Source organism: Peromyscus eremicus, chromosome 20, assembly GCF_949786415.1.
Source record: "Peromyscus eremicus chromosome 20, PerEre_H2_v1, whole genome shotgun sequence".
In the NCBI taxonomy this organism is placed as follows: Eukaryota; Metazoa; Chordata; class Mammalia; order Rodentia; family Cricetidae; genus Peromyscus; species Peromyscus eremicus.
The window spans coordinates 23,213,122-23,223,386 of record NC_081436.1 but is presented as its reverse complement, the minus strand read 5'-3'; the positions used below and the strand labels follow the sequence as shown (position 1 = coordinate 23,223,386).

The 10,265-nt window shown below is 51.6% G+C and overlaps 1 long non-coding RNA gene across 1 annotated transcript; it reads right to left on the bottom strand.

Annotated features, from left to right (window-relative positions):
• Positions 1–376: 376 nt before the first annotated feature.
• On the bottom strand, positions 377–9,286 carry LOC131896755 (uncharacterized). Its single transcript, XR_009375505.1, has 4 exons — positions 9,071–9,286; positions 8,644–8,794; positions 6,348–6,412; positions 377–894 (listed from the first exon to the last, which is right to left on the bottom strand). It is a non-coding gene; the product is annotated as an uncharacterized LOC131896755 (long non-coding RNA).
• Positions 9,287–10,265: the final 979 nt, after the last annotated feature.

The window sequence follows — 10,265 nt, the reverse complement described above, 5'->3', positions numbered from 1 at the left end:
AATTAAAGGCATGCGCCACCACCGTGTACTGGGTAGCCATTCCAGCTTTGATCTGGAAGTTCCAACCCCCATTGAGACTTCGGCAACTGTCACGCCTACAAGGCGGGGCCAAGGGAGGCACCTGGGGACCTGAGATCTGGATCGGTGGATGCTCTATCCGTTCTGGGACCCTGGATGGTGGAGGTGGATCAAGCAGAGCTCCAGAGGGACCCTGGATGGTGGAGGTGGATCAAGCAGAGCTCCAGAGAACACCGCTGGACTGTGATACACCTTCCCCAGACCCCGCGCGACCTACCTATCCCTTAATTTGTAAGTTGCGCCATTAAATTTAACTACGTGGAGTGGCCTTAATAATTACACCAATACCACTGCCTGGTGATTTTTAAAATTTTTATCTGTATGAGTGTGTGAGCCCACATGATGTAAGTACACCTCGTGCCTGCAGTGTCTTCAGAAGTCAGAAGAGGGCATCAGAGTCCCTAGAACTGGACTTACAGGTACTGCAAACTGTCGTGTGGGTGCTGGGAACCAAACCTTGGTCCTCTGCAAGAGCAACAGTGCTCTTAACCGCTGAGCCAGCTCTCTGGCCCGTGGTCATCAGTTTCCAATGCCTGGCTTTATGGCTTCCTGCAATGTGGAGACTCGATGTGCTGCCTTCAGAAGGGAAGTGTCTCTCTCAGGTGCTGTGGCTGGCTCCTCAGGCAGCCTTTCCTTTGTGTCTACTGTCCCGCTGCTTCTGATAAGTTACTTGGTGTTCCCAATAATCTTCATTCCTCCGCTCCTTTGAAGGGATTCTCGTCTCCAGCGGTCAGATCACTCACAGGGTTGATTGTTTTCCAACTCCTGAGCAGAGGTCAAGGCTTCTATGGTGCTTTCCCAGAGCCATAGCCTACTCTTTAAAAAACTGAATTATTTTATTATTATTATTATTATTATTATTATTATTATTATTATTATTATTATTTTGGAGACAGGGCTATTTCTCTGTGTAACAGTTCTGGCTGTCCTGAAGAACATTGACTTTTTGTTGTTGTTGTTTGTTTGTTTTTTAAGACAGGGTTTTTCTGTATAGCCCTGACTATCCTGGAACTCACTCTGTAGACCAGGCTGGCCTTGAACTCAGAGATCCACCCGACACTGCCTCCCAAGTGCTGGGATTAAAGGCATGCACACTATGCCTGCAGTCCCTTGCTAACTTTACGTGTCTCCTTAGCTGCTGACCCCTGAGACTAACTGCCACTGGCTTGGAATGAGCTTTGGTGGGGCTTCAGACAGCCTGACTCTCCTTTGCAAAAAAGTTTTCCTTACATAGATAGCATAGAACTAACCACTTAGTGTTTTACAGATAAAAAAAATCTCTAAGGGGTGTGTGTGTGTGTGTGTGTGTATGTGTGGTGTGTTGTTTATACTAGGCAGGGATGCATACGCGTATGTGAAGGTCATATAACCTCCGGCTGTAGTTCTTCAGGTGTTGTTACAGAGTCTCTCACTGGCCTGGAACTCACTAAGTAGACTAGCCTGCCTAGCCAGTGAGCCCCCAAGGATCTGCCAGTCTCCAAACAAAGGGCTGAGTCCTTTGAACGGCTCCAGGAACTTGACCTAACAGGAGAGCTGAGGGAATGCAGAGAAACACATCGTGTCTTAGCTACTTCTCTATTTCTGTGATAAGACACCACATGTGACCAAGGCAACTTAGGAAAGAAATTGTTGAATTGGATTTAGGTTTCCGTAGGGTTTGTTAGCAAAGGCATGGCTGTAGGCTGCTGGGACAGTAGCTGAGAACTCACATCTTGATCCACAAGGGGGAGGCAGAGAGCATACGTGGATGCCATGAGTTAACTGAAACCTCAAAAGTCCACCCCCAGGACGCATCTCCTCTAACAGGGCCACACCTCCTAATCCTTTCCAAATAGTTCCACCAACTGGTGAAGAAGTAGTCAAACATTTGAGCCATGGGGGCCATTCTCATTCAAACCACCACAGTAACAAAACAAACAAAAACATCCCCAAGAAAAATAAAGCTACATCCCAAGAAGCAGAATGAATGCTTTCATTGTATCATGCATGCCCCACCTCAGAGAACATTCAAATAATCTGAATGCCAGAACGCTGAATATTGTTCTGACCACAGGTGGATGATTGTCCTCGGAGAGAGGAAGAGAAGGGAAGGAACACCAGCACGAAAGAGAGCCGTGTCCTCCATTTCTGCCTGCAGCGTGCAGGTTCCACTCAGAGATTCACACCACCAGGGAGCCAGCAGATTGAACGTGGCCGCCCTGGCAAGGAGTTGGGGGAGGGGCATAAAGGGCCAGGGTAGGGTTTATTTTCCTCAATGAGCTTTGCAAAACCATATTATACCTGTGTTCGAAATTATAAATCAGGGCTGGAGAGCTGGCTCAGGGGTTAAGAGCACTGGTTGCTCTTCCGGAGAACATGGGTTCAATCCCAGCACTCACATGGCAGCTCACAACCATCTGTAATTCCAGTCCTGGGATGTCCAACACACATGGTGTACATACACACATGTAGGCAGAACACCCATAAAAATAAAGGTAGACATTATACATCTACAGTGATAGTGCAAGAGTATAGACTATGCACATATAAATTCGCCTCCAAAGTAGACATCAAAAAGGATGCCCCCCTAAAAATGATATAATCGACAAGGGAAGGGAGTGGAGGAAGGACCCCAGGTAACTAACTGCCTTTGGACAGTTGTGAGGAGAAGCCTAGCTGCTCAGGAGGCTGCTAGGATTGCTGAGGGCAGAGGGAAGCATGGCTGTACTGTGGCCCCACAGCAGACCGGAGGGAGGTGACTGGGTAGAGGAAGGGAGGGAGGTCAATCAGACGCTGGGTCTGAGGGCACCAGAGAGGATCCCTGTCCCCCTGCCTGTCTCTCCAGCCCCCAGGGCCAGCTTCCTGGTGTGTGGCCAGTGCCATTCTGCAGGCTGCACACCTAGATGGGCCTGGTAGTCGTTTCTCTGCTCTGATGTCAGAATATTTACACCAGCTGTTGAGTGAGGGGCTTCCTTTGCGTTTTCATCTTGTAATGGACCCCTCCTCCCCTCCCCCATGTCACAGCCAGGTCCCCCTCTCTTCCTTCTGCCAGGACTGTCACACATTCAGCTTCTTGGGCCTCTGGCCTTACCCTTTCTGCAACTAGTACCACCACCCTCTACGTGTCTTGGACCCCTCCCTTTTCTGTGGTGGAGCTCACATTGTACTGGACCCCAGGGATCCCATGCACATTTGTTGGTGAGAGGCGCTGTCTATACCCTGTCGTGGGTAGCTGTTCCAGCTTTGACCTCGAAGCACTGCCCCTAGTGTGGCAATAAGTAACTGCCACACCTGCCTGTGACCTGCCCCTGAGGCGTGGCGGAGAAGAGACCCCTTAAGACCCGAGATGCATACGTGCTTGCTCTCTTAGCTCCTCGTGGTCCTGGAGGCTGGATTGCAGACCAAGTCAGAGTTCTCCAGAGAACTACGCTGGACTGTACCTCATCTCTCCCCGATCCTGTAATCGACGACCCCTTATTGGTTGTAAGTTACCCCTGAAATAAACCTCTTTTAATTACCAGATAAACTATGTGGAATTGCCTCGTTAATTGCCGCTATAATACCCCAACAGAACAGATCACCAGGAGCAGTGACTTCCACCCTAAAAACATTGACACCTTGCCATCACTGTTCCCTGGAATATCCACCTGGATTCCCCAACCTTTTCAGACAGAGTACCCAGCCTGAAGGGAGCATCCTCCTTTTCCCAGGCCGCAGCCCCTCCCCTCCTTCTGGTCTTGCCTTCTCTTCCTCTCTCTAACCTTTCTCAGGTACCTGGCTTGAGAAACTGATCCAGTCAGACCTGATGCCCAGGAGGTGTCCCTGACTCACCCGGCTCACCTCTCACTGACATTTCCTTCTAGACCCTGTAACTGCTGCCACCATCCCCTCCACTCACAGTCCAGTCCCCAGCACTTTTCCCTCCAGTCTGAGCCACCTCCGGGCTGCCCCAAAGGCTAGGTAGCTTCACCATATCCTGCAGACAGCCATGGGGCTTCCACCTCTGCTACACGCTCAAGGTCACGGGGCCCCTCCCACCACCTCTGCTACACTGTCAGGGTCATGGGGCCCCTCCCACCACCTCTGCTACACTGTCAGGATCATGGGGCCCCTCCCACCACCTCTGCTACACAGTCAGGGTCATGGGGCCCCTCCCACCACCTCTGCTACGCTGTCAGGATCATGGGGCCCCTCCCACCACCATGCTACACTGTCAGGTTCATGGGGCCGTTTCCCCCACCTCTGCTACACTGTCAGGGTCACAGGGCCCCACCCACCACCTCTGCTACACTGTCAGGGTCACGGGCCCCTCCCCCCACCCTCTGCTACACTGTCAGGGTCACGAGGCCCCTCCCACCACCTCTGCTATATCCTCAGGTTCACGGGGGCCCCTCCCACCACCTCTGCTATATCCTCAGGTTCATGGGGCCCCTCCCACCACCTCTGCTATATCCTCAGGTTCATGGGGCCCCTCCCATCACCTCTGCTATACTGTCAGATTCACTGGGGCCCCTCCCACCACCTCTGCCATACCATCAGGTTCACTGGGGCCCCTCTCATCCCATCCTTGGTTCACTGAAGGCTCCACAGTCACAAGGGATTCCATCTTTCGACTAAGTGAAGCCTCCAGCATGCCTCCACCACAGCCTTGACTTGCTGTTATCTGTTTCTCTTCTCTGTCAGCCTGGGGCTTCTCTCAAGAGAACCTGTCTGTTGGTACCTCCACCCTAGTGTTCATCCTGAGGCAGTCTTCAACAAGGCGTGGGGGGAAGAGGGCAGATGGGGAGCTCCACTGTTGCCAGAAGCTAGCCAGTTACTAGAGAGCCAGCCTCCTGCTGGGAAACCAAAGTGAGTAACATCAGCGAAAACCAAAGGCCCTGGGATCAAGACAGGCCCCACATTGCCTCTCCGGAGCCTTTCCAGGGCTGCAGAACCCACTCTGACCACCATGTGGCGCTAAGCTCCCAAGTGTCTGGCTGCCCGGCGCGCTCCCCAGCTTCTCAGCGGGAGATTGCTGAGGCCGAGAAGAGCTAGAATTTGCCAGAATGCAGCAGAAACACCAAAGTCCACCATTGGACTTAACGCCTTCCCTGCAGGCCAGCCCTTCCCCAAGGGAGGGAGGCCTGGGATGAAGCAGTGTCAGAGGAAAATGAGAGAAAAAGACTCAGCCAGGCGACCCTCTCCACACATGCCCTCAGCATTTGCTAAATGCAGGTTTATGTAGGCATGCTCATAGTCTCGTTTCACAGATGATGGAGCCGAGACACAGAGAGGCTTCATAGCTTAGCGCATGCATGCTGAACTCCCTAGCACCCCTGAAGAGACAGGATGCTAATAATCTCTTCTTGCAGGAAACTGAGGCCCAGAGACTGAGTGTCTTGATTAAGAAATGGAGCCTGACTCCATGCACCACCGCCAGCCCTTAAATTCAGATGTGACACCGTGAAGTACCCAGAGTCACCTTCCCTCACCACACAGATGAGGGAATTCAGGCCCAGAAAGGGGAATAATTTATCCTTGGGTGGTACAGAGGCAAAATGAGAGCTAATAGGCTAATAGCTTCAGACCCATGTCCTTGCTCTGCCCCTTGTGATGTCTCATATATATATATATATATATATATATATATATATATATAGTGTGTATATGTATGTATACATATATATGATGTGTTATTAAAATTTATGTGTTTGTGTGTGTGTGCCTAATTGTATGTTTACCATGCATGTGCAGTGCTCAAAGAGGCCAGAAGAGGGCATTGGATCCCCTGGAAATGGAATTATAAACATCTGTAAATCCTGGGAACCAAACCTGGGACCTCTATAAGAGCAGCAAGTGTTCTTTTGGTCGTGAGCCTAGCCTTTAACAGATGAGCCATCTCTCCAATCCCAGCCCCTTATTTATCTATTTAATCATTGGGGTGGGCACAGCTGCACACATGTGGAAGTCAGACAACCACCTTCAAGGGGTCAGCTTTCTCCCTCTGTCTTTGGGTCTTTGGGATTGGACTCAGTCAGGCTTGGAGGTCAGTGTCTCTACCCACAGAACCATCTCACCAGCCCTGTGATGTCTCTTCCTGTCCCTCAACTTTCTAGGATCCTTGTGGCCCTCCCTGCCCTCTCTACAGACCTTCCTACAGCCCACGATGCCAAGTCCCCATAAGGGGTTGGAGTGTGTGTGATAGCTATTCTTGGTTGTCAACTTGACAACATCTGAAATTAATTAAAACCCAAGTGCTGTGAGGGATTTTTTTTTTTCTTAATTAAATCATGTGAAGTGGGAAGACTCACATTCAATCTGGCTTTTGAGATGGGAAGATCCACCTTCAATCTGGGCCACAGCTTCTGCAGGCAGCCTGTATAAAGGACATGGAAGGAGGAAGCTTTTGCTCTTTGCCTGCTTGCTCTCACTCTCTCTGGCAAGTCCATTCCTTCACTGGTATAAGAGCCTACTTCTTCAGGATTCCAGCACATACTGAAGACCAGCGGAGACATCCAGCCTCATGGACTGAACAACTACTAGATTCTTGGACTTTCTGTCAGTAGACAGCCATTGTTGGACCATATAGCTGGACCACAGCCTGTAGCCATCCTAATAAATCCCCTTTCGGTTTATATATAGATTCCATCTATCAGTTCTGTTCCTCTAGAGGACCCTGACTAATAAATATCGGTGTGGAATGGAAGAGATCCTTACCTCTAATTGTCCCTAGGGCAAGATGGGGCCAGAGGACAGTGGTGGGCCAGAGGACAAGGCAGGAGACATGTCGTTTCAGCATCCCATCTGAGGACCTCCAGTTTGAGGCTTAAGGTTGAGGGCTGGGTTGAAATTCATCATCCTGTCTTTGACAGTGCCCCCCACCCCCCACATACACTGAACCCTGGCCTCTGCTCTTTCTCCCGAGGGGCATCCTGTGGCTGCCTTGCTCTCTCTTTGAGAGACCTCCCTTCTCTAGTTCACCCTCGGCCTCCACCACGTGAGCTGCTGGACCACCGTGTTCTTATCTCTGTCCTCCACCAGGATGGCGAGGTCACTGCCTTGCTCTCACATGTTCGTTCCTAGGGTCTGGCACTGAGCTAGCTCTGTGTTGTGAGATGGCAGAGCTGGACTCTATTTCTATCATTCTAAGCTGTGCTGCCTCGGACAAATCCTTCAACCTCTCTGAACTTTGGTTTTCTCATATGTAATGGGATTATAGTGAGAATCATCAAGGCAATGTATGCAAAAGAAACTGCAGTATAAAGTGCTTATTATTTAGTTAAGTTGATTGAGCACTCTAACATACGCCGCTTTAAAACTATTTATTTCAAAACAGGGTCTCACTATGTAGCTCTGGCTGACCTGGAACTCACTCTGTAGACCAGGCTGGACTCAAACTCACAGAGATCCACCTGCCTCTGCCTCCCGAGTACTGCGATTAAAGGTGTGTGCCACCACACCAGGCTTTTTTATTTATTTATTTTTAATTTAAAAGAAAAGAACGGTCAGCTGTCGCAGATCCCCTGACCTCCCATCTGTCCTCTGCCCTGATATGTTGAGGAGTCACCCCAAAACAACCTGACCTAGTTAACACACATCACCACTTGCTCAAAAGCCATCTGTGAGCCTGCTCCAGGCCTGCAATCCCAGCCCTCAGAAGGCAGAGGCAGGTGGATCTCTGTGAGTTCAAGGCCAGCCTGGTCTACAGAGTGAGTTCCAGGCCAGCCGGTTACATTGTGAGACCCTGTCTCAAAACAACAGAAAAGCCAGGGTTGGGGATTTAGCTCAGTAGAGCGCTTGCCTAGCAAGCGCAAGGCCCTGGGTTTGGTCCTCAGCTCCAGAAAACAAAACAAAACAAAACAAAACAAAACAACCAGAAAAGCCACAGTGGCTCCCTGGTACCTGGACAGTTAGGTCCCATCATCTTCTGTGTGGCTCTCAGGTCCCTCCTCTGGTTCTTCCCCACGTCATTTCCCCTAATTTTAGACTCCGCTGCCATCCCATGGGTCTGGGTATCTCTCCCAGGACACCCGGGGCTTCCTGACCAACACCTGTGCTCAGGTTGCACACAAGTTGAACAAATACACTTTTGTTGCCCAAACAAATGCCTGTGTGTTATTTTGGTTCCTTTCCCCCAGTGCCTCTTGTCTAGACATGCCCGCCACTCTCTAGCCTAGCCCTGAATAGCTTCTCATTGCTGAGCATTGCCAGGGGCACTGGTCCCGCTTCAGGTGCCTGCTGGTGCCTCATCACAGAGGCTGGCCTGAACATCCTGTGTCCAGAGTCCAGCTCTACCATTGTTCCACGGGGTCATTCACACTCTGATCAGTTCCTAAGGGTGGAATTGAATGGATGTGTAAATGGCGGCCTTCCTTGCTCAGGGCCTGCACTCCTTTATTTCCAAGTATTACAAAGAGTCGGGGTTTCTAGGTCCATCTGAGCTGCAGGCTCTCCTCCCGGACTCACAGCGCAGGGGGAGATGCTACCACCACAGGGAATCATGGGAGACAGAGAGAGAGGCATAAGGGATGCCTCTACAAGGCCCCACCAAGTCTTCCCAGCTCTGGTAACTGGGCGCCCGATCCCTGATGACGCTCTTTTACCCACCTCTGGTGCTAGTTAGTTAACAATGAACTGCCACTGGCCTCCAAGGAAGTCAATGTATGCATTAACTCATTCCGCAAACATCTGCACCTCCTGCGCTGTACCAGCTCACTGAAGGGAGTTGGAAAGGAAGATGCCGAGGATGCTGAAGATACTGGTGAGGGAGACCGAGAAGAAACAGTCTCGAGAGAATGCCATTCGCACTGATTTCACGCCAGGGCCATGGTCTCTCTTGAGTGCCCCCCGCCCGCCGCTGGCTGCAACCTTCTCCACTGAACGCCCCTTCTGCAAAGGGGGAAGGGGCGGGGCGGGGCGGGCACAGGGGTCCTTCTAGCTTTCAGCGCTGCACCTGGAGCAGCAGGGGGAGCCACTGGGAAGGACCCTCGCGCCCCAGGAGCCTCTTCTGAGAAGGAAGTATTATTTAACCTACATTGTGTGGGAGGGAAAACATGGGGTCCTTGGAGACCCGCCAGCCCCTGTCTTCAGGCTGTTTGGCTTTGTTTGTTTTTTTGGCCTTTTTTTTTTTTCCTCTTTCTTTGGGCTAATTGTTCTCATTAAATCTTTTTGTCCTGTTTTGTTTTTTACGGGCTGACAATGCTGCCCAGCGCTCAGCGCTGCTTCCTGTGTTTCTGCCCAGCGCAGGCCTCGTTTCCTGTTGTGAACCGTCGTCATGGCAACTGGAGGCCTCGGTGGGCTCCATGGGGGGGGGGGCGGGAGGGGGCAACATGGGTGACATCACCCGGTGGGAAGGCGAGGGGCTGGGGTCGGAGAGGGCTGCTGGAGGCCGCCTGTGGGCACATTGCTGCGGGGTGACTCAGCCCGAGACGGGGAAGAATGCCTCACATTCTTTCGGGAGGTAAGCAAGGTCAGGCAGCTAGGCCGGGATCCTGTTTACCTGACCCTGGCCCCCCGGGGGACCCGGAGCCGGTGCCGGACAGCTCACTAAGACAGAACCGCCAGAGCTCAGACATTGAGCCTGGAGTGGAGGAGGGGCGGGATCCAGGCTCTGGCCCAAACTCCGCGTGAATTCTGGTGAGTGTCTGAGACCAACATCAGATCACAGCTCCTCCAGGTGACAGCTGTCACTTTGAACAAATCACGGGGCCTCCTGATTTCTGATGGAGAAATTCCCATGGGAATGACTCCTTATTCTCCAGTCAGCTGAGATTGGTTGGGGGCCTGGGAAGCACAGGCCATAGATCTACACTTCTTCCTGCCCCTCACCTGCTCATCCGAGGCTGTATGAGAACGAAAAGCTAGGGGCTCCCCATGAATCCGGGGGTGAAGCCCCAAGTATATATAGCTCAGTAAAACGGATGGAGAAAGTTGGCTTTGAGAGACAGGTTGTGCGCTCTGAAAAACCACAATCTGGAGTTGGACTGAGCTCACCTGTCCTACCCTGCAGCACCCTCCTACTTCTGTGACTCCTCTCAGCCACAGATCTGAGAAAGTCTGGAAGAGCTCCTCCAAGCACATGCATCCCCACAGCCCTGGAGACCTGCAAGAATAGCTTCGTGGTAGGGCTGGAACTGGGGAGCCTGTCCCCGTCTAGAGACCAACTGCCCACATTCACTGTTGGCCGGCTTCAAAACAGACCAGTTGCCAATGGGAGCTTCCATATGGCA